At 44.6% G+C, this 25,625-nt stretch overlaps 1 protein-coding gene across 5 annotated transcripts in view; it reads right to left on the minus strand.

Moving 5' to 3' along the window:
• BACH2 (BTB domain and CNC homolog 2) overlaps positions 1 to 25,625 on the minus strand; it is a 190,592-nt gene that overhangs the window by 124,303 nt on the left and 40,664 nt on the right. For 3 of the 5 annotated variants that reach the window (XM_072855491.1, XM_072855486.1, XM_072855487.1), the window contains exon 2: positions 23,775 to 23,861. The gene's annotated coding sequence lies outside the window, so the exon portion shown is untranslated. Of the gene's footprint in view, positions 1 to 14,962; positions 15,609 to 20,448; positions 20,467 to 23,774; positions 23,862 to 25,625 lie in introns of those variants that run through there. The other 2 variants (XM_072855489.1, XM_072855488.1) reach the window with 2 other exon arrangements.

Genomic DNA, 25,625 nt, shown 5'->3' on the forward strand with positions numbered 1-25,625 from the left:
TTATCTCATCAGAGTAGTTGTCTGTTGGTAACACTGTGTAATTGTCATTTCATGTACTGTGTTTGAAATCTAGTTCAGAGCAATCGACCGCTAATTGGTTCCCAGTCTATAAGCTATTTTTCTGCCTTGGAAGTCATAATTAATGCTACTCCCTCTGAGTTATAATCATCTTGCTTCATGAATATATTATAGCTTTGTTTTCATTCTTAGATTGCTCTTCATCAATTCCTGGTCACAGACATTTTGCTTACTCAAAGGATTTTACTTAATGTATTCGTCCATCTCTTTCACCTACACCTCTTTTGTTGTTGCAGCCTTTCTTCCAGTGTTCCAGAAACCTACTTTCAGTGGTTGGTTTGTTTTTTTCCCCAGACTTTCCCTAAGGAACTTCTCAGAGGCTTGCCTGGCTCACGGTTTTCACCAAAGCAGATCATATAATTTCACCCGAGACAGAATCTCTTACTTCTCTGGCACGTGCTTTGCTGGAACAGCTACCTCACCATCTTCCTGTAATTTGCCTCTTTTCCAAGGCCAGATTTTTGCCTGCAGCTGAACCCCAAACGCAGACTGTCGTATTACTGCTTTTCATCTCAACCACGTCGTTTGGCCAGTTTGGTTTGGGTCATGAGACTCTACAACCTCACCCTCAGGGGGTTAGGTCACAACCCTGTTTTGGTTGTTGGGTTAGGTGGTACCCATGCACCACCAACCGCGAAGGGAACACAGCAGTTTTCCTGTCACCTACATTCTACTTGATAAGGATGCTGCAAGATGAAAAGATTGCAGAGTACTCACGTTTTACAGTAACAGCAGCCATTTCAATACCTGGCTTAAAAAAGAAACCACATCTTATATCTCAGAAGCAGCTGCGTTCTGCCTCCAGAGCTGCTGTGAATTGTTCATACCTTTTTCAGCATGACATTTTGCATTGCCTCCCTCCCTCATCCCCAGCACACTAATACGTTGGTAGTTATCACCACCCGAATCTCACACAGGTTCATGCTAGGACTCCTGAAACACAGTGAAACACAGAAACTTAACACCTACCAGAGCTGGGAGAAAAAATTCAGAAAAATTTTTTTTTGGCTACGGAACTAGCTCATATTCTTCTATACTTATGGTGCTATTTGGTTCAGCAGATGGAGAATGAAAAGGAAGGTCCCTTTTGCCAACAATTTATACCACCTCACGTGAGAGATCTTGTCTACACTCGATCCCCACGTGAAAAAGTCATTCTGGACCTGACAGTGGGTAAACTGTAAGGGAAGAGCAGACTTTGCACTTGGATGGCCAAGCCACAGACCTGAAATATTAACAGTCAAAAGTCAGGGTTCAAGAGAGAGCCAAAATGGGCCAGCAGTGGTGAAAAGAGCAGTAGCTCAACATTGCAAAAAGCCCAGTCCTTCAGGGAGACAGGCTCCACAGAGGGGGAAAATTTAACACAGACGACCAGGACCTGGAACTTGCTAACTTACTTCTTCAGAGTAAAACTGTGGGGGGTACCTATCGACCAAACAAGAGATGTAGAAGCTAGACCAAATCAGGACAGTATGAGCTGCTCTGTAAATCTGCAGGATGGTCAATGCATTAGGTCAGTGCACTATCTGCACTGGTGGTGTCATCCTGGGCACCAGCCAGGTTAGTGAATGCGGTGGGAGACAGGGTGGGGAGAGAGGAGAAGGAAAAAACAGAGTTCAGAGTTAAAAGAGAGTCTTCCAGTTAAAAAATGAGACAAAAAATGCTATTATCCAAGATATCTGGAAATCGAGGTCAGACTTTTAATCTTGCCAAATCAAGACAGAAGACACAAACACAGAAGACAAAGAAGAGACGTTCAGAAGAACATAAAAACCAGAGACAACTTAACGATATTTGCAGATAACCAGCTCTCAAGTAGTATAAATATAGCCTGAGCAAGTGTAACCACTGTATAGCTTGCCTTAAAAAAGCCAAACCATCCGCATTTCACCTCTTCTTGTTAACACACTGTAACAAACGAACAGCCATGTAAAGGCTAAGGCAAACAACAAGGGACCCGGGTTGTGTTAAAAACCTTCTTGTATAACCCCGAGCAACTTCTTTGTGCCCCAGCTTACACACACATAAAAGCTGCGTATACTGCAATAGGTGTCTGTAAGATGGGTTTAATTAAAATCTGGTGGTTAAAGCACTGTTCAGTGTAAAACTCTGAGAAAAGTTAAGTAATTGTGCCATTTGTGGTTATCTGATACATCATTTCTCCATAGAAAACAGCTTTGTTCCAAAGTACAAAGAGCATAAAAAGTGCCCTCTGTTTCTGAAACTAAGAGACTCTTGAATCCACTTGTTCAAATCCAGACTTTAAAATGCCATAAGCAACCCCCCTAGACTTTCTGAAACGCAGACCATCACACTTTGGAGTTACTCTCCACTGAGAAAGAGCGATCAGCAAGCAGATACAGGACACAGCTGGTACCTGTCTGCGCTAACTCCCCACCAAGTCTGCAGGAGAGAACTTCCAATGTACTTTTTTCTAGCGAAGAGCAGGTGTCTGAGTAAATACAGGTGTCACAAAAATCTGTAGCTATTAGGTCTCGGATGAAGAAAAGAAGAAGTTGAAGGAAGACTGAAATTACTATTTCAGATTTGCAAGAGAACAGCTAGCTTCTGTTGCCCCAAGTAATTACAATACTGCTTCATTTGCTTTGATTAAGAATTTCAATTTTGTGATACCTATCTTTCTTTGCTTGGCCCCATAATGGCTAGACAACAAATCTGTGCGTGACTGTGCTGCAGTTTTGGTTTTACCTCTTGACAACTAGCCCTCTTTATCTTTAAAGCACATTTTAATATTACCTGCCGCCACAATGCTCCATCAAGATCAGGTTTGTGGTCAGCTTTTGATTTTATTGCTTGCAAAAAAGCAGTAAGTGCAGACATGGAAAGGCAAGACCTGAAGCATCAGCCGACACAGGAATGGGTCCCAATCCCTGTTCCCACTTGAGATACTTGGTAAGCCCGGAGAGCACACAGGGTCACCTCCTCCTTAGTTTAACTCCACTTCTGTAACTCTCTTGCCTTCCATTTTAGAGCCTGCTGAGCAGACAGAAGAAATACTTGGGGGATGAACGCCAAGGGAAGACTTCCTTACAGAACATTTTTGTTTCGTTCTTCATTAGCGGGTGGGTGACAGCCATACATACCGACGTGGGTGAGCACACGGGGGTTTCATGGAAGACAGAGTGCCAACGTTCATTCCCAGGAGGCTCAGTCTCACTTATGTGACGCCCACGTTCACACTGCAATCACAACTGCACCAGCTACAATCTTGTTGGAGCCTCTGTTCGCAGGATGCTGGTTAAAGATATCTTAAATCGCAACCTCATCTCCCATTATCCCAAGTTCTCTGACAGCAGACTCAAACTCGGGATCCTTTATGGTAACAGAGAGCTTGACCAACAGCTTTACCACTAATATAATCTGCCAAGGAAGTACTTTTCACTACATGTTTTAAAATATACATTAGTCTGATATATTAGCCTGATTACTTATTCCTTACCAACTTCATAAAACAACAGCACTAAAGACCAGTGATACAGGAGCTTTTGATGTTTGCAACGTGCTTACAGGGCCCAAATCTAAGACACAGCATTGTTGCATCAAGAAATGTCACATCAAGGTTTCCAGGAGCTTCAACATTTCCCATTTCATTAAATAAAATGGGGGTGGAGAAAGGAGGAAACCATGTTTCTGCTTCACTTATTTGACGAATGCAAGAAACTGCGTCTAGAAGAGATCATCTGACACAACCTCTCTGAATCTTGCTGAAACACACAAACAAAGCAAGATCAACCCAGGTAACTAGAATTCGCTTCTATGGTTTAGGCAAATGGTTCAAAAACCCAAAAGTTTCTGGATACCTTGGCTGAATGCTTCCAGACAATTAGTACCTGCACACAAGTTTACTCGCCAGTAAATAGCAGGTTTTAGAATTCAGCGCCTATCTATCTACACCCCTTCAGTCTTTGAACAGATTAACTCCGTATGACAACTTAGCTACAAGTCTCAGCCTGGAAGCACTTCCCTCCCCCCTCCACCGAAATCAGTCAGAAATGCTCCGAAGGAGATTAGGGAGACGATTTTGCAAAGCACAAAGCACTGACCTAAATGTGTTCCTGTGTAAGTAGGTGGAGATTCTAAATTTGACTGAAACGGCAATGTTCGGTCCAGCCCCTTGTGTTTTTCAAGATCTGTGAAAGCTTTTAAAGCCTCCCATTTCATTTAAAGGAGGTTTTGCCACATCCAGAAATGTTTTCTGCTCTTAGTCTATTTTGCTATAAACATACTGACAAATTGCACATACACATATTCTGCTGAATCTAGAGAAATGAAAGGTTTTGTGCTTCACCTGCTAGCTCTGAAACAGCAACAGTTGCACGCGATGCTCTGGCTTGTGTCAGCATTTGGTAGTGGTGCTCCAACATACAGTAGGGATGGCTGCTTCATTAAACAATGTGCTCTGTAAGCTTTTACACTAGGCAAGGAGATCCCAAAATATAGGCCAGCTGCATTTCTTATTTTCGCCCATACAACACTGTTAAATCAATGGGATTTGCATGGATTAGCACAGGACAAAATTAGCCTATTTTAGTAATGGTAAAATGACATTAAGATTAAAACCCATCTCACACTCCCAAGACTAATTGCTTCCCAACTCAGTGTATCGGAAGGCTCTTTCTGCCTAACAGAGTTGTCAGATGAAAATAAAATAGGTTTTGGGGTTTTTTTTAATTTTCCTGTCTTTTAGACATGTATTTTAAAACTGAAAGAATTAATCACTTCATTTTCTTTAAAAAGTGAAAAAGGAGCACAGGCTGCTATGCTGCTTGGTTAGAAAAACCAGACTCAGAGGCTGTTGCCAGCTCACTGAACCCTGAGCTATGACATCACAGCTAGCCATGACACAATTCCTTTCGGAAGATGGAGTGCTCTCATACACCAGTGAGGTTGCTGTTCCACCCCCAACTGCTCCCGAGATTCTCACATGTGAATAACAGTGCCTGTATGGGAACATTCAGATAAAGTGTCACTGAGGTTCTGAAATGATAACCAGAAAATTCACTGTGGTATTAGTTCTGCTAAACATTATAAAAGCTTGAATTTTAGTTTTTATTAGCCTCTGCCAGGCTGAATTTCCTAGAATGAAGTAATTGGTGTCTCAAAATAATCTAAAAATGATTTTGTTGTCCTCACACTAAGGCTCTACATCCCACCAGCTGAGATACTTATAAAATAGCTAATCTGAGAGCATCTCAGTGGTTTTAAAGGGACCTAAATATAAAATGGGCTGAAGGATACCTAGGATGATGCAGAGAAACATGCTTCACATGTGTCGGGGACAAAACCGCTTCGGTATCGCGTAAGAAATCATCAGCCACCAAAGGACCCGCGGCAGCTGCCCATCTGTACGCTGCTGCTGGTGCACGGCCGCCGAAAGTCAACTCGGCCCAGCTTAGCCTACAGCTAAAGCAGGTTACTCCATTTTTAGCCGCTGACAAATGAAGGGGTTATTCGCTTTTAATGCAGCAAAGATTACTAAGGGCAACAAGTTATTAACACGAAGCCCATGTGGACACTCGTTCAATGGACGCCCCTCCAAATACTTGGCCTCGAGTGCCAGTCCGGGGCCGTACCCGCAGCTGCGGCAAAGCCCGGTGCAACTCAGACTGGGGGGTCCTGGTGCGGGTCCACACAGGGCTTAGCAATCCCAGGGTACGCAACTCTGACAGCATCCCGAGCTGAACCCCTGGCTGTCGTACATCAAGGCTGAGGATTTTCATAGCATCTTCCTCCAGAAGGCAGATTATTGTGGCCACTTTGTTTCAAGCTGCTCGCATCCATCACTCCTCGCATCCTCAGTAAACGCAGGGCTGGTTTACAGCCTCCGTCTTAGGGACTGCATCTTAGCAGGGTTGCATGCGTGCACTACAGTTTAAGTACTTCGGGACTGCTCAGAGTGAAATGCATAAAATGCTAATGTATTACTAGACTCCTACAATATTTTTAAATAGCATCTCCAGTATATGGAACTATTTTACAAGCAAGTCAGTGTTCTATGACACCAAAGATTTTTATTTTATCTTTTAAAGTTTAAATATCACAGAAAAGTGGGTGTTGATAGGATCTGCCAGCAGCACAAACAAAATGTACAAATCCAGACTAGAAATGAAACGACCTCTCCACGATGAGGAAATTAAGGCAAAACAACAGGAAAAAACCCACAATACACAGCAGCTTAAAAGTATCGAACCAGCAAGTAGAACAAAGATTTCAAAGCACATTTGGGCATGCCCTTCTTCAGGCAACATGTCAAAACCACTACTTCTCCTCCCCTTCTCCTTGACAGACGGTCTGACTGGGCCCGAAGCCACACCACCAAGCTGTGATCCTGGCAAAACCCACAAGGTAAATAAGGTTGGGCACAAAGCACGACTGGATGGGAGGCATGCGAATGCTGAAGGATGAGATGCTGGTGATTTAGCAATCGCCCAGAAACAATGTTCCAGCACAATGCCAAGAGCGCTCTGGAGGTAAATGCTACATAGCCAGGGCTGCATCCATCTCCAGTTGAGGCCCTCGTGTGTTTGAAAGGTTAAATGCTTCAAATTTCCTGAGTAAATCTCAGTTCTGTTCGTTTTTCCTCAAGCTACTAAAAAAACCCAAACAACAAACCCTCAAGTTATCGGGTTAACAGTTAGTGAATTTTGTTTTCTTCTGTGCTGCTAGCGTGGCATGAAGATGCAAGAAAGTGCTGCCATGCTCTTTTGCAAGACAGGATATATTTTGTCAGTACCAAACCACCTATAGGCATGTTTTGTAAGAGCACCTGACTCCCTCAGAGCTAAAAAACACCAAGGATATGCCAAGTCACATTATTTGGGCATTTTCTTTTGTTTTAGCATTGTGTAGCGGGACCAACTGCACGAGACCCAATCAACAATCAAATCCAGCCACAGCCAGATGACAAATCTCTTTGCTTCTGCAGGTTTAAATGTCAAATTACCGGTGCCATTGGAATTCTGGTTTGCTTTTAACTTCAGATCAAAGCTAACATAGCTGGGAAGACAATGCTTTCCACCCTCTGCCTTCCCTCCCTCCTCGCTGCTCTGAAATCATCTGTCTCCAAGCCAGAAGTCTAAATGGAGTGTAGGGCGAGTTCAAAACAGAGAAGGTTGATGGGAGTCTACTGCCAATTCCGCTCTGCAGTCACAGCTTGCTCCCACAGCTCCATTAGCTGCCTGCAATCAAGGGCAGCCGACTCAGTCCTGCTTGCTGTCCAGGTTTAATAGGTTCAGCTAGTTAATGAGCAATGGCTAGATTGCATTTCAAGACTTCACATCATTCACAAAGCAATTAAGTATACACTTCTTGGTCTCCTCCAGGAGCTCAAAAGGAGTGCCTCGTTCTACTGAGAGGATAAATGCAAGCTACAATTTTCGAAACTGAATAGTGCGACACAGTGGGAAACCGTCAGAATATTCACCTTTTCTAAGTATCAAGCTGAATGCACTGTTCCTTTTCCGCAAGCCTCTGAAGGGCTCCCTTACCTGTACACCCCTGGATTATAGATTGCTCTTGCCAGATGAAACCCAGAGCTGTAAGCCACTAGGAAGCATCTCAGTGAGCTGCTGATAAAGCAGGCTAGGGAGCCGTCGTGTTAATGAAACAGAAGATAATTCATTCGAAAGCTACTGCAAAGGCAGGGGTACTTTTTACCTGTATACATTTTACACGTTCCCAGCGGAGGGCTGCAAGGCACCTTGCAAACAATGAAACACTTATCCCCAGGTTTACAAAGCTCAGAACCTAAGTGACTTGAGCCCTCGGGTATCCCTCACAAAACCAGGACCATGTCCCTAGAGGACAGGGCTACCTCCGAATGCAGAGCTGGGGGAAAAGCAAGCACTTTCTTTTCCACTTGCACGTGCCCGTTCACTCCCCATGTTCTTGCACTACTTTACTGCTGTTAACATATGTACCATTACTGCTCCAGTGCCCCTTCCAAGTGTTTGTGTCTTTTTAAGCTCTCACTTCCAGGGCAAAGATCCTACTGTTACGGGGAGGTGACTTCTCTGGTGGTACAAAGGATTCTCAGCCTTAACTGGTTGATTCACAGTTGGACCAAAGCTGGATCCTTAACATGCTCTGAAAGGACAAATCCTTACACGTGCAGGATGCCTCTTCCGGGCTGTGCAGCTGAACCTGAGGGAGAAAGGAGTCCTGCTGGCAAGGACCTGTCTTTTCTCTCCGTGAAGGGACTGAAAAGACATGCTGCTTCTATCTTACACCAAACATTAAGAGCCATGGTCACAGAGCTACTGAGTAGATGGCAGCCAATTCTAGAGAACAAGGAAAGAGAGATGCTGGTCATACATTCTCTCCTCATCCCACGTACAGCACTCACATATGAGACTTACAAAAGCCTGGATACTTACTGGTTTATAACATCATTACTAAAAAGAAAACAACAACAAAAAAATCCCCCAACACTCAAGATCCCTTCACAACCTATTTCTGTAAAACCAGGAATCAAATAAATCTAACTTGGACAAAGAGATCTTTCAAATTTTTAAGACTCAGATTACCCAATCACTAAACCCACATCGATTCAGTTTCTCTGAGTGAAGACACACAGAAATATTCACTATCTAAACTGGAGATGAGTTTAAGGAAAAAAAAAAAATACCCCTTCACTCATTTATCAAAAAACTCATCACCAAACTTTTAAAAAAGACTTATACAATAACACAGACTGGTCGTTTTACTTTAAATGCAAAACCTTGGTATGGAAAGGAAACACAGCTGAAGGGTTATATAAGTTTTTTCTTCTATTATTCTCCATTTCCTTCGCGCATGCCAGTCAAAACTATAAAATACTTGTGGGAGAAATGCAGAAGGCACAGTTTCACATTCCAGAAGATCTATTTCCATGTGCTGCATACAAGCCAGGCGACCACCCAGGAAAGTCGGGCAAACACGATTTGGCCCACCAATGCTGCAATCGCACACTAGCAGCCCTTCTCCATCAATGCTTTGCCCTGTATTTGCTATGAGAGGTAACCACCAAGCCTTACGAGAGGCCGAGCCTGCGGCAGGATCACCTCTACGCCTGCTCTGAAACAATACTAACAAACAGCCCTGCATTTTCTCCTCTTGAGAAGCTGTGCTAAGTTCAGATGCAGTGCTAAAATAGTTTGAATACACCATCCACAAGAAAAAAAGGAAAAGAAAAAGTAGATAATCTTAATACAGGAGCCTGTAATAGTAACAGCTCTTTACTTCTCAAACCCTTCCATCCCCTGTCCCTTTGCCCTCCACCGCAATACTTTCGCCCCAGTTTTACCGAGGAAAGGAGAGCAAAGGTGGGTTATCCATAGTCTTGGGAAAGGGTATAAGCAGCTATTTCCTCTCCTTGGAGCCACGATTAAGTTATTTTCTTTTCATATGTTGATCACAGAAAGATTTGGTAACTGTTTCAGAGTCACTAAAAAGGAATCAGTCCCTCGGAGGCCAAGCTGGTTGAGAAACTTTGCTGGCCGGAACAACAGAAGTAGGCATGACTTGCCTTTAACAAAGCAGAAGGCATTTGTTTTTAGTTAACTGGGTAAAGGGCAGTAAAACTCGGCCAAGTATTTATTTATTGGACTGGAGTGCCTGCAGCGAGCGGAGGGCGAGATGTGTGTAAGGTTTCTGTAATCCCAATGTTGGAAGGGAGGTAAGTGAACTTTGGTTTCACTGTTGGAATAAGATAGCACAGAAAGCCTGTAGTATGTGATGCAGAAACACTGATTTATAAAAGGGATGTTCTGGGAGGGGTGTGGGGGGAAAACCAAAAAAGGTCTTTAGAGCTTTCCCAAGATGATACCTTTTGTACATCTGTTGGCCATTACTTTCTGCCAGTTCAAGATGGTCGAGAGCACAAAGAGGTAACAAACCACTAGTGAGATTTTTGCTTTGCAGAATAATGCTTTCATTTCAGCAGCGAGGAATGCTGACTGTACCCTGGGTGTCGCTGAAGTGTACCCCTTTGATCTCTCCAGGGGAACACCCATTAAATTTAACAAAAGTAACAAGTCTTAACAGAGCCTTACCTAGCCTCGACCCAAACTGACACTCAGCAGTGTTACTACCGGACGATACTTCAGTACGTGCTAGCATGGGGCCCCACCAACTGTGACCAAAAGGCTTATCTGGCTCTCCGCCATGTCCCCCCACTCAGTCTGAGGGTAACATGGGGGGTGAGCAGTGGGAGACCCCAACTCTAGATTCATATCCACTCTGGCAAACATGACTGACTTTCAGATCATAGCAGGGCAAAAAAATGGGGAGGTCTTCCACCAGGGATGGTACCACCTGGGGGAGGTCTTCCACCAGGGATGGTACCACCTGGGGATGCTGCAGAGGCTCATTGGATGTGTGGCAGGGAGCAAGAAACAAAAATAAAGAGGAAAAACTGGATGACCTTGCAGTGCTTAGCTGGAGCTGTCAGGCAACAGTTAATGCTGAGGAATCTTGCAATTCTGTTTATATTCTTTCACCACAAGCAGGTGTTGGGAAGCCCAGGATGGGAGGGGCATGCAGATAAAAAAAGAAAGAGGAACTACTTTTTTTTTGACGTGCGTGATCTATTCAGATGAATCTTTTTTACCGACAGCTTCTTTTCCTGGAATCGGCACGGACGCCCAAGTGTCACTCCTGGGCCCTCCGATAAACAGACAGCGTACCTCAAATGTTTAGGCTATGTTTGTGGTGGAGGATGACATGGTTTTGATGGGAGTTCTGGGGAAATTAAGTAATTTTTAACAGACACATTATTAAAACCTCCAGGCTTTTTCAAATTTAGATTAACAAATCTAAATTTAGATTAACAAATCTAATCTTGCTGTTGTTTTTGTTATTTTCATACTATTATAGTCATGTGCCGTCATGTTTACCATCTGAAAAGTGAGGAAAAAAGGATGGATCTCCATTGACATCCATTTCATTTCTTCCCTTGGTCACCTTGCATACAACTGTGCATACGATTTTTACACCGACGGATTTTTTACAGAGAAATGCTTTGACCTGCAGATTTCCCCCCTCCTGCTGCTGCTCCTTGTCCAGCGCCGCAGCCACCTCGCTCTCTCCTTTCTTCTGCAGCTCTTTGTTGCTGAATGTCAGGGTCATCGGTGCCACCGGCTGACATGATTAGTGTGGCTGACATTACACCACTGCTCTAAAGGAAGCAGGCAGAGGGCAAGGGGAAAAAAAAAAAAAAACCAAACCACCCAAAACAAAACCTGCAGCCATTTTAGGCAGAAGGAATCAGGCTCAAATAGACAGCAGAACCTCACTCTTTCCAATTAAAGAGAAGGTCCTTGCACCGCAACGCACGTATGCAGCATTTCAGTGCGCTCCTGCGCTCATAAAATCAGTACACTTCTGCCTGTCCCAACACATATCCTGAAGGTGTGCTCCAGTTCTCAGAGATCAAAGGCAAAGATTAGGGCGAGGGAAAAACAAAATGGTTAAAAAAAAAAACAACCACACAACAAAAAACAACCAGAATCAGACAGGAGATAAAGTCTGACCTGTGATTCAGCAGATTTGAATCCTCAGAAGTACAAGAGCCTGTGCACTACTGAAAGACAGCAGCAGTCCATTACACGTATTGATTTGCAGCACTTTGTCAGCACTAATGATGTTACCTCATTAAAAGAGATAAATGCCCTACTGTTCTACCAAAAGCATCTGCTCCTTCCTCCTTCTCGCCTGTTCTCCAGCAGGGCCCTCAGCAGCAGCACAGCGAAATCGAATCAAAATCCAACACTAAACTCGCTTAGAGCTGCTTGCTAAGGTTGCTTTTTTGTTATTATTTTCTTCATTTAATTTTTTTTAAATTGGGTTATTCTGTGTTTCCTACCAGGTATCTCTTGACACCAAATGGGCATGTCAAAGGAAAACAAAGCCCTGTGAACCACCCCAGCCCTCCTGCTGGCAAAGGACTTCTCAGAAAATAAACTAATGTCTAGCTCAGATAATTCATTGACTGTTAGGTAAAACGATATGGGCTGCAAGTTTGATCAAAACAGGTGAAGCGATATGTGAGACAGCGATTCTGCCTGTTAACACCCAACGATGTGTTGCCACACACAACATGCCGGTTTTGTTTCGACAGATTCCTTGTTACGTGCAAAGGTAGCAGTTTACCATAATGAATGTTTTATGCATAATTCCTTTGTGTATAGGGTCTCCAAAGTACACATTATTAAAGTCTATTAAACTGTCTATTTAGCAGAATTACCAATGTGCCTTTGGGAAATTATTACAATGAAGCCGTACCGGTATTTAAATTCCAGTTGTTTAACAATCTTTTCCTAATCACCAATCCAGGTATCTACATTAAAGTGCAGTCAGACTTCTTCCAGCATGGCATAAACCTGTCTATGAGCTGCTTATGGAAATTCATTAAAAAAATGAGTATTTCAACTTGGCATGTTTTTCATAATTAGCCTCAGACAGCTACTGCTTTAAGATAATAGGAACTCCTTCCCGATCCTCTTCACCAAGCAGAGCACTCCAGTTAAGCCTGGTTACAGAAACAATTAACTATTTGCAGCCATACAATTTATATCAACGTATCAGTATCTGCAAGATACCAGTCTATTTAAGGAAAATTTGGCCAACAAGGTCCCATTCTTTACAGATGGCTTTTCTATGAGAAAAGACCTGTCCTTGTGTGGGACTGCATGGCTTCATGGATGGAGCAGCCCAAAAGCTGCTCAAACTCGACATATGCCCAGGTCCCTCCTCTGGTCCAGCTACTAAACTCTCTGAATTGTGTGTAAAGCAACAACAGAGCAGCTACTAACTGTTGGTTGTGCTCCTCAGACCATTTCCCCTTGGAATACTGCACACTACAGCTACAGCTAGCTACTTTCTAAATGTGCCAGTTTTTGTGGCAATGAGCCTTAAACTTAATTTCCAAGTTGTAAACGTGTGCCCACGCTTCCTGTGATCAGAACAGGTATTTTAGCAATAGGAAGAGTCTCACGTTTCTCAGGGGAGAGGAAGCAAACTTCATCATACTAGAAATCACAGCATTCAGCTTCCTGGGGTGGGGTGGAAGATACCTAGATCCTAACCTTTGATTTCCTCCATGACCTTCAATAAATCACTGTGTTCCTGCCTCCATTTCTCATCAGTACAAGGGTGATATTTCATCCTCTTTCAGATGCCCAGACGTGCTCAGGCTCTATCTGTGGGGCAGTCAGGCTTTCCAGCAAAGACAACCGAGCAAGTACCTGAAGAGATGTCTTGTCCTTGCCACTACATCACACCGACAGTTTTACAACTTCAACACCAGTTCAATTCTCAGTCAATGACAAAACCAACATTAATATATTGAAAAAATGCTGACAAAAATCTTATTAAACCAGTGGGCACAGAAGCAGAATATAAGTAGTGAAGAGGAGTTGCTCAATAGGGTTTCACATCAAATGAAAATGCAGAATTTAGACCATCATACAACTTCATGTTTTGATATGCCAGAATCAAAGTTTATGTCCAAGTACAGATAAAAGGAGGAGTAAAGTCATTATTGGAAGCTGGTACGTATAGTAAAGGTTCCTCTGACAAGTATGAATCAAATACTGTCCGCTCCTTTTGGCTCTAAGGCAAATTCAATGCCCCCCGGCAGGCCTACACAATGAAGCTGTTTCCATCATGACCAAAAGTCCTTCAGAGAACAATCCTTGGAAAAAAAGCACAGCAAATGGGTGGGACGATTTTAGCCATACACTAATTCCCTATAAATCAATGGACAAAAGTGCTTCCTTTCTCCAGTTACAAACCCTGAGCCAAAACACCTTCTCTGTTTTACAAACACAACCTCATTGACTCTGCTCAAGTTACACGTGCAATAGAGCAGATTTTGTCCTTGCATGCGACAGGAGGCCAAAACTCCCATAAATAAGAAAGGAAACCATCTGCTCATCTTAACAGAAGCGCGATGAGGAACATCCCTTCCACCTTTAAAAAGGAGACATACTTCTAAGAGACAGAAGGGAAAACACCACTAATTTCACTTCTTCAGTTTGCTTCTCCATTAGGAAAGACTCTTGTATGCTTAGAAAGGACATGTTTTTCAGGCTTTTAAGGTCACCTTATCCCACTGCAGATCAGAAGGCCAAGAATATCAGATGTTGGCTTAGAAAAGTCTCCAGCATCTACTTCACTATCCATTAAAGAGGCACCTCTTCCATCCAGTTTGATAGGGTGGTAGATCAAGGGTGCAGCTCTACTGCAGCCTGAAGCCATCAGTCCCTTTTTCCTATCACTTGCTCCTTTGCCTCAACCCTAGTTTCACGAGCACAAGGTGAGATAGTTCTGCTGAATTACCTAAAATCCAACCACGTCTTTAGTTTAGTTAGCTGTTGGCTGGATTCACCCCATCAAGCAGCTCACGGTACAGGCTCTTAAACACCAAAGCAGGTGCAAGAGGGAACGGGGGGAAGTCCTGGCCAAGGACACTGTGGGGAGAGAAAGAAGATGAACAGCCGTAACTGGGACTGGCTTAGGCTGCCATGAAACCTTTAGTCCCTGACGCCTACCAGAAGACATCGTAGAAACACAAGACACAGCGGGCAGTGTTGCATTTAACACGGGCATTGCAACACGTGTCTAATGTCCCCATCTTCTTATGTCCTCGTGTTTATCATACCAGATGACAGACCTCACAAAAGCACCTGGCAATACAATGTCACTTTTTTTCCAGGGTATTGGGTGTAGATGTGGTGCGGCCTTCATTTGTTATTGCGGCACATGGACAAGCAGCTACCTCAGCCAAGCTGTCGCTTTGTCTCTCCTGCCACCTACTGTACCAAAAATCAAAATATGTGTCACCAGCTCGCGTGTGTCTCCCCTTCTGTTTGGAAATACCAACCTGTGGTTCTTCTAGAAGTATCACTGCGTCCATGTGGGAACTCCCTGCTGTCACAACTCCTCCAGCGATGCTCTCCAACGTTTCCTGATGAAGGCTAAATGCAGCACTTTGAGCTCTACTTAACTCACTGATGCTTCAGGGTTAAAATTAGCGTTAAATACTAAAAATTCTCCAGAGTTTAGGGCACGAACTCCTCTCCCCCTTTGCCCTATGGAGAATTAATCACAGAAGATTTATTTTAAACGGTGAACAGGCGATGATGCCCCATAAACCTCCGTCCCTTTATTTGCTGTTATTTCCGATGACAACACTCACAAGGGGCAAAACCCAGCAGAAAAATAACTTCATTGGGCGTGTGACTGTCAGCCCGTGAGCAGGCGTGAAACTCTCGCTGCACTTGAGCTGCGTAACCAAATGAGCGTCACCCAAGAACAGACCCGCCAGATGCAAGAGTCTGCTTCAGACCGTGGTTTACCCTTGTCCTTTTAACCTCTCGCTCTCAAGAAGCACAGCTGAGCGAGGCTGGCTGTGCCACACATACCCTCGGCAGTGCAGTGCTACCCACGTGAGATGTCCTCCCCAGGAGCAGCATGTGGTCCCGCTGCCTCCAACGTCACCGGCTGCAGAAGGGGCTTCACTGACGCTTGTGCCCAAGTGGCGCATCCAAGGAGAAGACAATTATTTTGTCATAACCATCTGGATTCTGCCATCCAGACACCGTTAATCACAGTGAATGGCATCGAGAAGGGCAGCAGCAAGTCTGAGCTGGTCCGGCACAGTCCAAGCCCACTGCAGGGGCTTCAAACCCATTCATGGTACTACATGGAAGCCAATAAGCAATCCACCCGAAAACATGTAGACAGATAGCCCATGTTAATTATTTATGTCATCCTCCCAGAAGGCATGACAACTTTATTTTTTAGTATTTTATTATTAATTTCGAGAAAGTATTCAAACAGAAAACAACAAGCTGAAGTTGCTAAAAGAAATCTCATTATTTTCTAGTAAGAAGCTACCTTGCGGGTGCTGGTTTATTTTCCCCATATATGGCATTCCCTTTTACCTAATCAACAGCTTGGGGCTCCATGACAGCAGGTATCTTTGATAAAAGGAGTATTCTGATGAAGGATAAAGACATTCAACATTTGCATTATCAAGTAAGCTATCAAATGTATTTATTTATGCTGTGACAATAGTAATCAAGAGGTATTAAATGGGGAACTGAGCATCAGTTAAATGCATTTTAAATCTGATTTTTCACTGGTTGCAGTAAGGAAATCATTGACTAGCAGGACTCTCTAGGGTCTTTACAGGCTGCAAGTAGAGAAGTGGATACAGAAGATAAATTGCTCTACTCCTGCAAAAGCAAGTCTTACTTTTGCAAGTAATAGTGGGCCTTTCATCTCAGCACTTAGAATTCGATCAACTGAGAAAAAAACATTAATATAATTCCACTCATTCACAGATAAACATCTCTGAAAAATGAGGACATCTCTTTTCCTTAAACAAAACTGACAAGGCTATAACTAAAAATATTTGTGTAACACACACAGTTGGGTACGGACACAGGAAAACAACTGGCATGAGTAACCGGAGTGTCTAATCCCAGCTATTTAGCCACCAAAATGCCTCAAGAGCCATGATACATCCACTTAAAGCCAAATATGGCCCACAAATATCTATTAAACATGAATGAATTTATCAAGGAGCAACAGTATGTTCCCATTAATTGCACAAAGGCTGCAAACAGGTAAAAAAAGATCTTTTTACAGCATGTGATCAGAAGCGGCTTTTGCCGACACCAATTTAATTTATAACAGGATCAAGGCAAAAAACTAAAGGATCACGTTAGCGGTTAGTAACACTACTGGAACCGTAAGTGAAAAGCTAATGGAGTGAACAGAGCCTTAAAACAACTTGGTATTTTTTAACACAAATTTGAAAAATCTGCTACTGCAAGGGCAGTGTCAGAGGGTGCTTGCAAATCCTCTCTAGAAACTCTCAGACAACTCTCAAGGATCCCTAAGGATGCTCTAAGGGAATTAAAGAAGCCAATTTTATACACACTGTCCTGTCTGGATTGATGTCTCCCTAAACCAACAGGCAAAGTTTAATCTCCAAAAGGACTTCTACCTCTGCTGCGCTCAACCAAATGGAAGGGAAGAGATTTAAGTTTGTTTGGTCTACGGCCGACGGAGACTTTCTAGTAGAAATGGAAGTCAGCCGATGAGCAGGTGATAAGCTGCTCCCAGAGTTTCCCTTTCTTTGAGAGGAGGGGAGTGGCTGGGAGATTTTCAGAGCAGATTCTCCAAACAAGCTGTTAAGAGAAGCCGCTATCCGGAAGGCTCGACAGGAGGAAAAAGGAAGCAGGGAAATCACAGTTAATGGGATTTGGCCGCACCCAGAAAACAGCCAGGTTTCCAAATACGTTACAAACAGTCCTGTGCTTCACCGCTGCACCAGTTCATTGCTGGACAAGAAAAATTTACATAAATTTAATGCCTTAAAAAGCTCCATGGAAATTTAGATTAATCTGTTTAGAATAAATCTCGCCTCTCCCCCGGGATACCCTGTAGAGGCTTACATGAAGAAGAGGAAATTGCCACCACTACACCATAACTTCTATGATTTTCTGCAAGGGGGAAGCTGTCAGGCTAGAGACTTCTTTATTTTGAGGTTATTTCCTAAGTCCCATAAACGAACGTTTGCGATACGGGGAGGTCACCACCCCGCTCATCTTAGATATCACTGCTGAGAATCATAAACTTTGCCCAGGGTTTCTGTGGGAGGGAATTGCTATCTGATCCTGTCAAGTAGGATAATTCGAGCTCAAAAGTAGAGGGTTACCTCCCTCCCAGAGCATGTCTCCTTGGTACAACTTCAGATCGAGGAAGGTTATAGAATTAGGGCACAGAATAAGGTCTTTGGAAGGAAACATAGTGCTATCATGCCTGGAAGAAAGCAAGCAAACCCCCAGCTACGGGTTGCATCGCTTTGGGAAGAGCAACCTCAGCAGGAGGTGGGTGAGGGAGGCACTGAGGACCTCCTGCTCATCCTCCAACCTAGGTGGAGAGAGAGTTGGTTGCTTAAGGTGGCAACGAGAGAAAAATTACCATAGACGATGCCCTCTACCTGCGCAAACTGAAGCCAAGCGCAGGACGTGACACAACATGTACGAACTCCAAACTCATCCTTCCTCAGATCCCAAAGGAGGCAGTGCCACAGTATGTGTGAGGAGAGAAGATGCCATCAGCAGAGAAATTTCTGGTCTAATCGTGAGATAGAGGAAGAGGCAGTAGGAGCAGAAGAATGGAAACGATAGGCGAAGCAAGATAAAAGAATTACGGGGCTGATAGCATCTTATAGACAACACACGTTTAGAAGAAAGGGAGGAAGTTGAGCGGCCGTGAACGAGGGGGAAGGAAGAGCAAGGCTGATTTTCCTGATAGGTCGTGAACAGTTCCCGAAACCTGTCTAGTTGAGCTGGTTGTCCGACAAAGACGCAAAAAGCGACACATGCGGCATCTTTGGAGTGGAAAAAGGAGATACGGCGGAGTGGGGCACTCTGCAGGGGAATTAAAAAAACTACAAGTCTTCTAAGTGCCATAAATAGAGATGAAGCTATTGAGCTCTCAACTGATAACAAATGTGAATAGTTAACAGAGGTGTTATGCAAAATTGTCCACTAAGACAAAAACCTTAAAAACTTTGGCTCCTCACAAACGTCTTTTCTTTTGGAAATCCCACAGCCACTGCTGGGAGATTAGCTTTATAAAGTGAGAATTTAACTGGAATTGCAGCTCTGGGTAACTACGGGAAATGTTGCTCACAGCAACAGAAAATGTAGGATAATTAGGTATTTGGGGGAAGAGGGGAAAGAAAGTTACAGTAACTATGCAAACAGAATAAATAACAATGCTGTCCGTCTCTGGGACCTTTCTGAGGATCTCAGAGCAATCTACTGCCATTCCTTGTTAACAGCTGCCGTGCTACGGCCACAGCTTATTGCACGGTCCAGGTCCCAAGCCTGGCCATACTTCTCATCCTTATACTCTTATCCCCCTGCTGACCCTCACCCCGGACATCAGCTAGCTGTAAGCTGACGGGCAGGGACCCCGTTGCGGGTTTGTGCAGTGCCGGACCCCAGCCAGGACTCGGGGTGCTGCCAAGTGCTCCTTCAACATAATTAACAAGGCAGCCCGATCAAGAGACACAGAAGAAAAAAGGTTTCCACCAAGTGAGAAAACTCTTAAGCGCGAGAAGTGAAGGCTCTCCCCATGCCAAACGTGCTCAGTGGCACAGCCCGGCAGGGCAAGCGGGCTGGGAAAGCCAGCCGTCTTTCAGACAAAAGTGTAAAAAAGAAGCAGGAGGAGAAAAAAGGGAAGACAAGGTCAAGCAGAGGGAGGCAGGCTCCAGACAAACCCTTCCCTCCCCAGAGGAAAGCACCTCAGCGGACACCGCTGTGGAGTCTGCAGAAGATGCTGCTCAGCAGGGGAAAGGGTCAAGTTAAAATACAAACCCACATTTACAAGCTCCCACGAGTTCCTTAACTGCAGCTGAGAATTTAATTATATGCTTTGCATTGGACTTGTTTGATTGCACATTTTCCACCAATTTCCAGTTCCGGTTTCTGCTCCTACTCTGATTTTTAATCATTGTCGGGACACCAATATTCAGATATTGCCTTGCTAAGAAATCCGGAGTAACAGGAAGTTATATTAACAGTATTTAAATACAGTCCATGTCTATTTAAAGGTTTGAACACATCTCGTTAGAACACTGCATAAATTAACCCAACCTAATTCTCCAGGATGCATCAAGATCTAAGCCGCCCTAAGTTTGATGTTCGCTCTTACCACCCACTTAAAAAGACCAAAACCAAGACGCTGGGGTTAGCTTAGGCTGCAAACGGTAACAAAATCAACATTCAACTGAATAAATGCAATTTACTCCCTGATGTAATGAAGATCATGTCATAACCAGTTCAAAACCCAAACAAGAGGCGGCTCTCCCCTGCGCCCCCTCCATGCACACCCCCCCCCCCCCATTTTCGCTGTTAACGATGCCCCAGCGCAGCCTGCCTGCTGGGGATCCTGCATCGCTCCCTCCATCCCTCCCCACCGCCTGGAACCAGCCCTGGATGGAGCGAAGCGCAGTGCGCGCTGCTGCCGCCGCCGGGCTCCGCGTCCCCACCGCCCCGCTCGCGCTGGTGGCCAGACAAAGCAAACTCCGGTTGCATCACGGAGCAAACTCATTTTCCAGCAACCTCCCAGCCTGGAGTTTACCGCTACTGTAATCCGGTGCTGTCAACAACGCCGCCTTTGTTGCGCGCCCGTGCGCGCAGCTTGCTTGTTGGTTGGTTTGTTGGGGTTTTTTTAATTATTATTATTTATTTTAAGGAGAATTTTTGTTTTAAATGAGTAATCTGTTTTCGAGTGATTTCTCCTCCGCGCTGGCTCCACCCTGCACTGTAAACGAGACATTACCTTATACAAGAATGAATCTGCTGCATTCCTCTGTCTAGCTGCCTCGCAGCACATTTCCTACGCTCGCAGCAGCCCCGGCAGCGCACGCTCTCCCACCCCTTCCCCCCCCCACCTTTTTTTCTTTTTTCTTTCCCTTTTTTTTTTTTTTTTCCTTTTCACTGCCTCACTGTGTTTCTGTGTAAATGATCTCACATGACTCAACAAATCCATCTGCCTGGAGCAGGCCAAGTTTGGAGCCTTCCCAGGAGGGAGGAGAAGAATTGCTTTGTGGAAAGGACCTGGAGCTTTGCCCTTTCTCTGGCTCAAATTACCCGCCTGTCAGGCCTGACGGATTTGGCTAAAAATAAAAGGAAGCGGGCCGTGAAAAGGAGATGAATGAGCTCAGCAGTTCCTTAGATAACATGGGCCTGGTGTCGCCCAAAGCTCCCAGAGCAGGAACTTCGGATGCCGCGCATGCAAGCGTGGTGCTGCAGCCTAGGTGAACTTGGCTGCTCGGGGACCCACAAAAAAAAAAAGAGAAAAAAAAGGCGAAAAAAAAGGGCAAAAACAACCATACGCTGTTGGAAATAAACGGATTAAAGACACGCAGAATGAGAACACTGCCTGCTGCAGGTTTTGATCTCGTAAAAGGGGAGATTTACGGCATTTCCAGTGGGGAAAGGGGGCGTGGGGGGGTGTGGCGGGGGGACGCACGTGATGTCAGCCTCCCGCCCTGCCCGGGGAGCCTCAGCATCCTCCCTGCAAACGCCTGCCCAGCGCCCGCAGCGGGTATTAAGCACTTAGTTTGGCAATGTAATGACACACTGCAACAATCTGTAATGCGAGGCAGTCAGCAAAGCCCTGGCTCGCAAAGCTCTTTCTCCTAACCATTAACCATATGTTTGGCTCCGCCACCGCCCGAGCGAGCGGGTGTTCCAGCGCACCATCTGGTTTCTATCCACACAAGCAACTGCAAAGCACAGAGTATTTCCCTCCGGAGCCGCGTCTTCCTCCCCAGCTCCCCCTCCCTGCCTGGCCCCCCACTCCTCCGCTCCCCATCTTCCTCCTTCGCCCCCTTTCAAGCGGCAGCCTCGCCTCCCCACCGCGATGCTTGAAGCTCTGGGGACCGCAACCGCCCCGCCGAGGATGTGGCAGAAGAGCAGGGATGCTGAGGCGTGCCACCCCCGTGAGCTCGCACCCCTGCACACACACACAGGCATTGCATCCCTCAACGTCGATGCTTGGGGTACCGCGTTAAAAAACAGGCGTGTTCTTGACCAGTCCAGGAGCCACTGCAGTGCCCATCACATCTCACTCTTGCACACACGCGCACAGGGAGCGTTCAATTTGGATTACATCAACTCCATCCCCACACTGCAGAAGGACTTCAAGAATGAACCTAACAACAGGAGGACAATTAGCAGTGTTAATCTCCTGCCCCCAAACGGGGCTTTCTAGGCACATCAGGTGTTGGTCTCCCATCCCACCAAATTAAGAAGATCCTGGGGGAGAAAAAAGTTGGGGGGGGGAAAGGAGGAGAAAAAAAAAGAAAGAGGAATGGAATAAGAGAGAGCTGAAGAAAAAGGAATGAAAATATTTACTTTTCCTGTGATAACTAAACAAGCTCTTTCTGAAACTATAAAAAAAGCTTTCAAGTGTTATATTTTAGAAGACCTTGTACCATATGTTTGCTTTATGATTTTATGAATTCTAACTACTATTTATGTTTTTAAAGCAGTTTCATCCTTCTGTTTATTTCTGAAGTCACCTATGGGAGATCAGCAGTAATTTTCCTCTCAGGTTGGCCAATTTAAGATTAATCACGACCTAATGCAAGTATTCAGGGATGCAAGCAATAGGATATTCAGCAAATCCCACACTTGCTCCTTTAAAATAAGTTTATATTCTGCAATGAATCACACAGTGTTTATCCAAGTTACCAGTGCTACAAGAAAAAAAAGCCCATTACATTTGCAAATACATACAAATCGCAGCTGTAAGCATCTAACTGCTTACACCAGGACTCGTTTCTATGACTGGATATTGATTTTTTAATAATGTGTCATTATACCAATGTTGATACAGCAACTATCTTCCTGGAGTATGCAATTAATATTAAAAAGAAGCTAGCTCTAGGAAATATCAAATCCGCTCCCATTCACATACTATTTAAATGTCCTTCTTGGTCATGAATATAGCAATGCAAAGCCACAACTGCGTTTTTCCCACCTAGCACCTAACAAAGAAAACGCAAAGGACTCGCCGGTTAAAAACAGCTCAGTCTAAGGCAACTAGCTCTGCTGATCTGCTTCTTGATGAAATACTGCAGAACCTCTCCAATCAGCACTGGAAACCAAGAGGCTACATTGAAAGAGATGCATGTTTTTCGAATCTCCTCACACGTGTGAGAAATTGGTGCATGAAAAAGCACGCTGTAGGCCCTTATCCTGGAATCAAATACACATGGGGAAAACCCGTATGCTTGTGAAAAGCCTGATGACTTCACTGGGATTGCCTAAGAAGTCTGAGGGTAGGATCTGGCCCCAATTATGAACGTGGAATGCAATTACCACTGTAGACTCCCCCCCTTCATCTTCCCCTCCTCCTCAGTGAGGAAAATAATTAAAATTATTAAAAACATGAGAGATGCATTTTAGCTAGCAACTTACATTTCCTACAAAATAGGATCTAAATATGCTGAAGTCCATTATTTTAAGATACGATTGTTGCAAACATATTAGTAGCATGCTTAAACATCACAAATTAGGTTTCCTACAGCCATGCAACAAGAAATTGTCTTCATTCACACACAGAAAACAACCACCGGTAGACTTCTAAAGCAGTAAAGGTCTAGGTCTGGGTCTTTTAGCAGATAATGATCTCTGATCCAGAAATCTTTTAAAGGGGGGAATTCAAAGGAAATATTTATAGATTCAGAGTTGTACAGTCTGAAGGGACAGCTAATCATTTGACCTTCTTCCATAAAACAGGCATGGAGCTTCCCCGCCTACATCGACGCAGCTGTAAGAGGTTGAATTAGAGAATCTCTTAGGGTAAAAAAATACCCATAAAAAACCCCACAAAAAAGAACAGCCTCAAGATTTAACAGCCTGACATAAGGAAGGAAGCTACCGCAGCCCCAGCAACATCGTCCTATTCAGCAATCACCCATGCTGCGGGAACACTCACACCCTCTCGCCTGGTCTGAATTAATTTAACAGCCAGCCACTGGGTCTTGTTATACCTTGTCACCTTCCTCTACTCCTCAGTCCCTGACAAAGGGCCACTGTCAGCTTGAAACCCAGCCAGTTTTTAAAGCATAATAAAAAGCAGTGTCACATTATTACCTGAATCCACTGAGTCCTCCTGCCAACAAGGATGTTTTCGCAATCACATTTTTCTGTTTTTAAAAACTTCTCTCTTGCCTCATCGCTCTGTGTGAAAAACAACACAAAAGAGAAAATTGATTAACTGCATGTGATTATCTATTATTTGCATTACAGCAGTTGGCTTTCCCAGCAGATATTTAGGTCTTTTTTTTTTTTTCCTGACACGTGTCATAAAGATACTAAACGGGAAAAAGTCCTTTCCCCAAAATTGTTCATTGACCAAACAGAAGTGACAGAGAACAATTTGGAGGGGCGGCCGAGGTACCACAGCCCATCACTTGTACCTTGCAGCTCTCCTGTGCCCAAATCCTCTGCCCTCTCCCTGGGGCATCCTGCCTGGCAGTGTCGGGACCAACGGCAAGCAGGTACTCAGTGCCACCAAAAGCAGAAATACGGGGGAAGAGCGCGCTGCTTAAGTTTCTTTCAGTTTCAACAGTAAATACATGCCACTAATAACCACAGCAGGTATGTAAAAATAATACTTGCAAAATTACATCGACAGTAAATTACTTAATCATAGAGTTTCCCTGAACTTTGCACTTACAACATCATTTAAGTAGTGACTCCGCCTAAAATTCTCGAAAGGGTCTTTTAGTGTCTGTGTTTACTCCTCACTTCACATATTAGTAGCATTAAGCCTCAGTGTCAAATTCTCCTGCCAATACACCAATGAACCAAAACATACACTTCATATAAGAAATTTCCACACTTAAATAAGGAAGAAAAAAGCCCATATGGTAGAAACCCAACTGAAGTTACAACCTCAAAAAATGCCACCAGCCTCTCCGAATGGCCAGAAGACACATCATAAGTAAAGAAAAAATACAACTGGATTTTCAGTACTGGAAATGCCATTAATGTCAGTATTTCATCGCTGTCTCTGAAAGCAAACAAAACAAAACCCTTCACTTAAGGAGATGCAACTCAACCATCTGTACGTCATCCCTTGCCTACCTCTACAAGGACACATGGAGTAAACACAGCCACGTGGCATGGGGTGGGGAATATGGCTGTGATACCCTTCCCGCGATTTCAGGGCTTGGGCATTTGGCATACTCTGTCCATCATCAACACGGATGTCTGCCAGAAAGTTTTGTTGCAAGATTTCAATTGCAATGGTCTGACTGAGCCATTCCCGAAGGAGTGGCTGGAAAGGCTCAACAAATTCTGGCAACCTCTGAACAGAGAGTTCAAACCTGGGACTAGCCAGGTGCCACACGAAGCAAAGAGCATGGTGTAGTCCAGGGCGGAGGGGGAGAGAGGTGGCTTTTGCCTCTGGCATCTGCTCCCAACCGGGCAGGGCCACCTCCCGAGAAAGGACAGGGATCACCGTCTCCCCTGCTCCAGGTGACCTTCCTGCAGCAGCCCCATCAGCGTGGAGCCATCCACGCTCAACACAGAGCAGCCAAGAGCTGGGGAGGGAGGGGAAAAATATGTCAGAATGAGAAATTTCAGTTAATGGGGATGGAAAACTGGAGGTAGGATGGGGAGAGAGCAACAACCTGGTTAGGCACGGAGGGCTGCACGGTGGCTGTGCAGCCGCAGCACTGACCGTGAATGTGTTCAAGCCTCTACGATGGCAGTGGATGCTGTTTGCCATTTGTTTGCTTCCTTCCTTTTTTCTTTGGTGCACCAAAGCTACATTGCAAGAGAGAGCACTGACGAGTTGAAGCACTGAAAAGGGAGGGAAACATGGCGGGCAAGTGCTGCCCGCAGGGCTCCTTTCACCCTCATCCCCTGCCGCGCTCGGCACATGGGACATACCGGAGCCATGCATCAGGGCTATGGGATAAGCGCAGGACAGCTCTG

This window comes from Ciconia boyciana, chromosome 3 (assembly GCF_034638445.1).
Source record: "Ciconia boyciana chromosome 3, ASM3463844v1, whole genome shotgun sequence".
Taxonomy (NCBI): Eukaryota; Metazoa; Chordata; class Aves; order Ciconiiformes; family Ciconiidae; genus Ciconia; species Ciconia boyciana.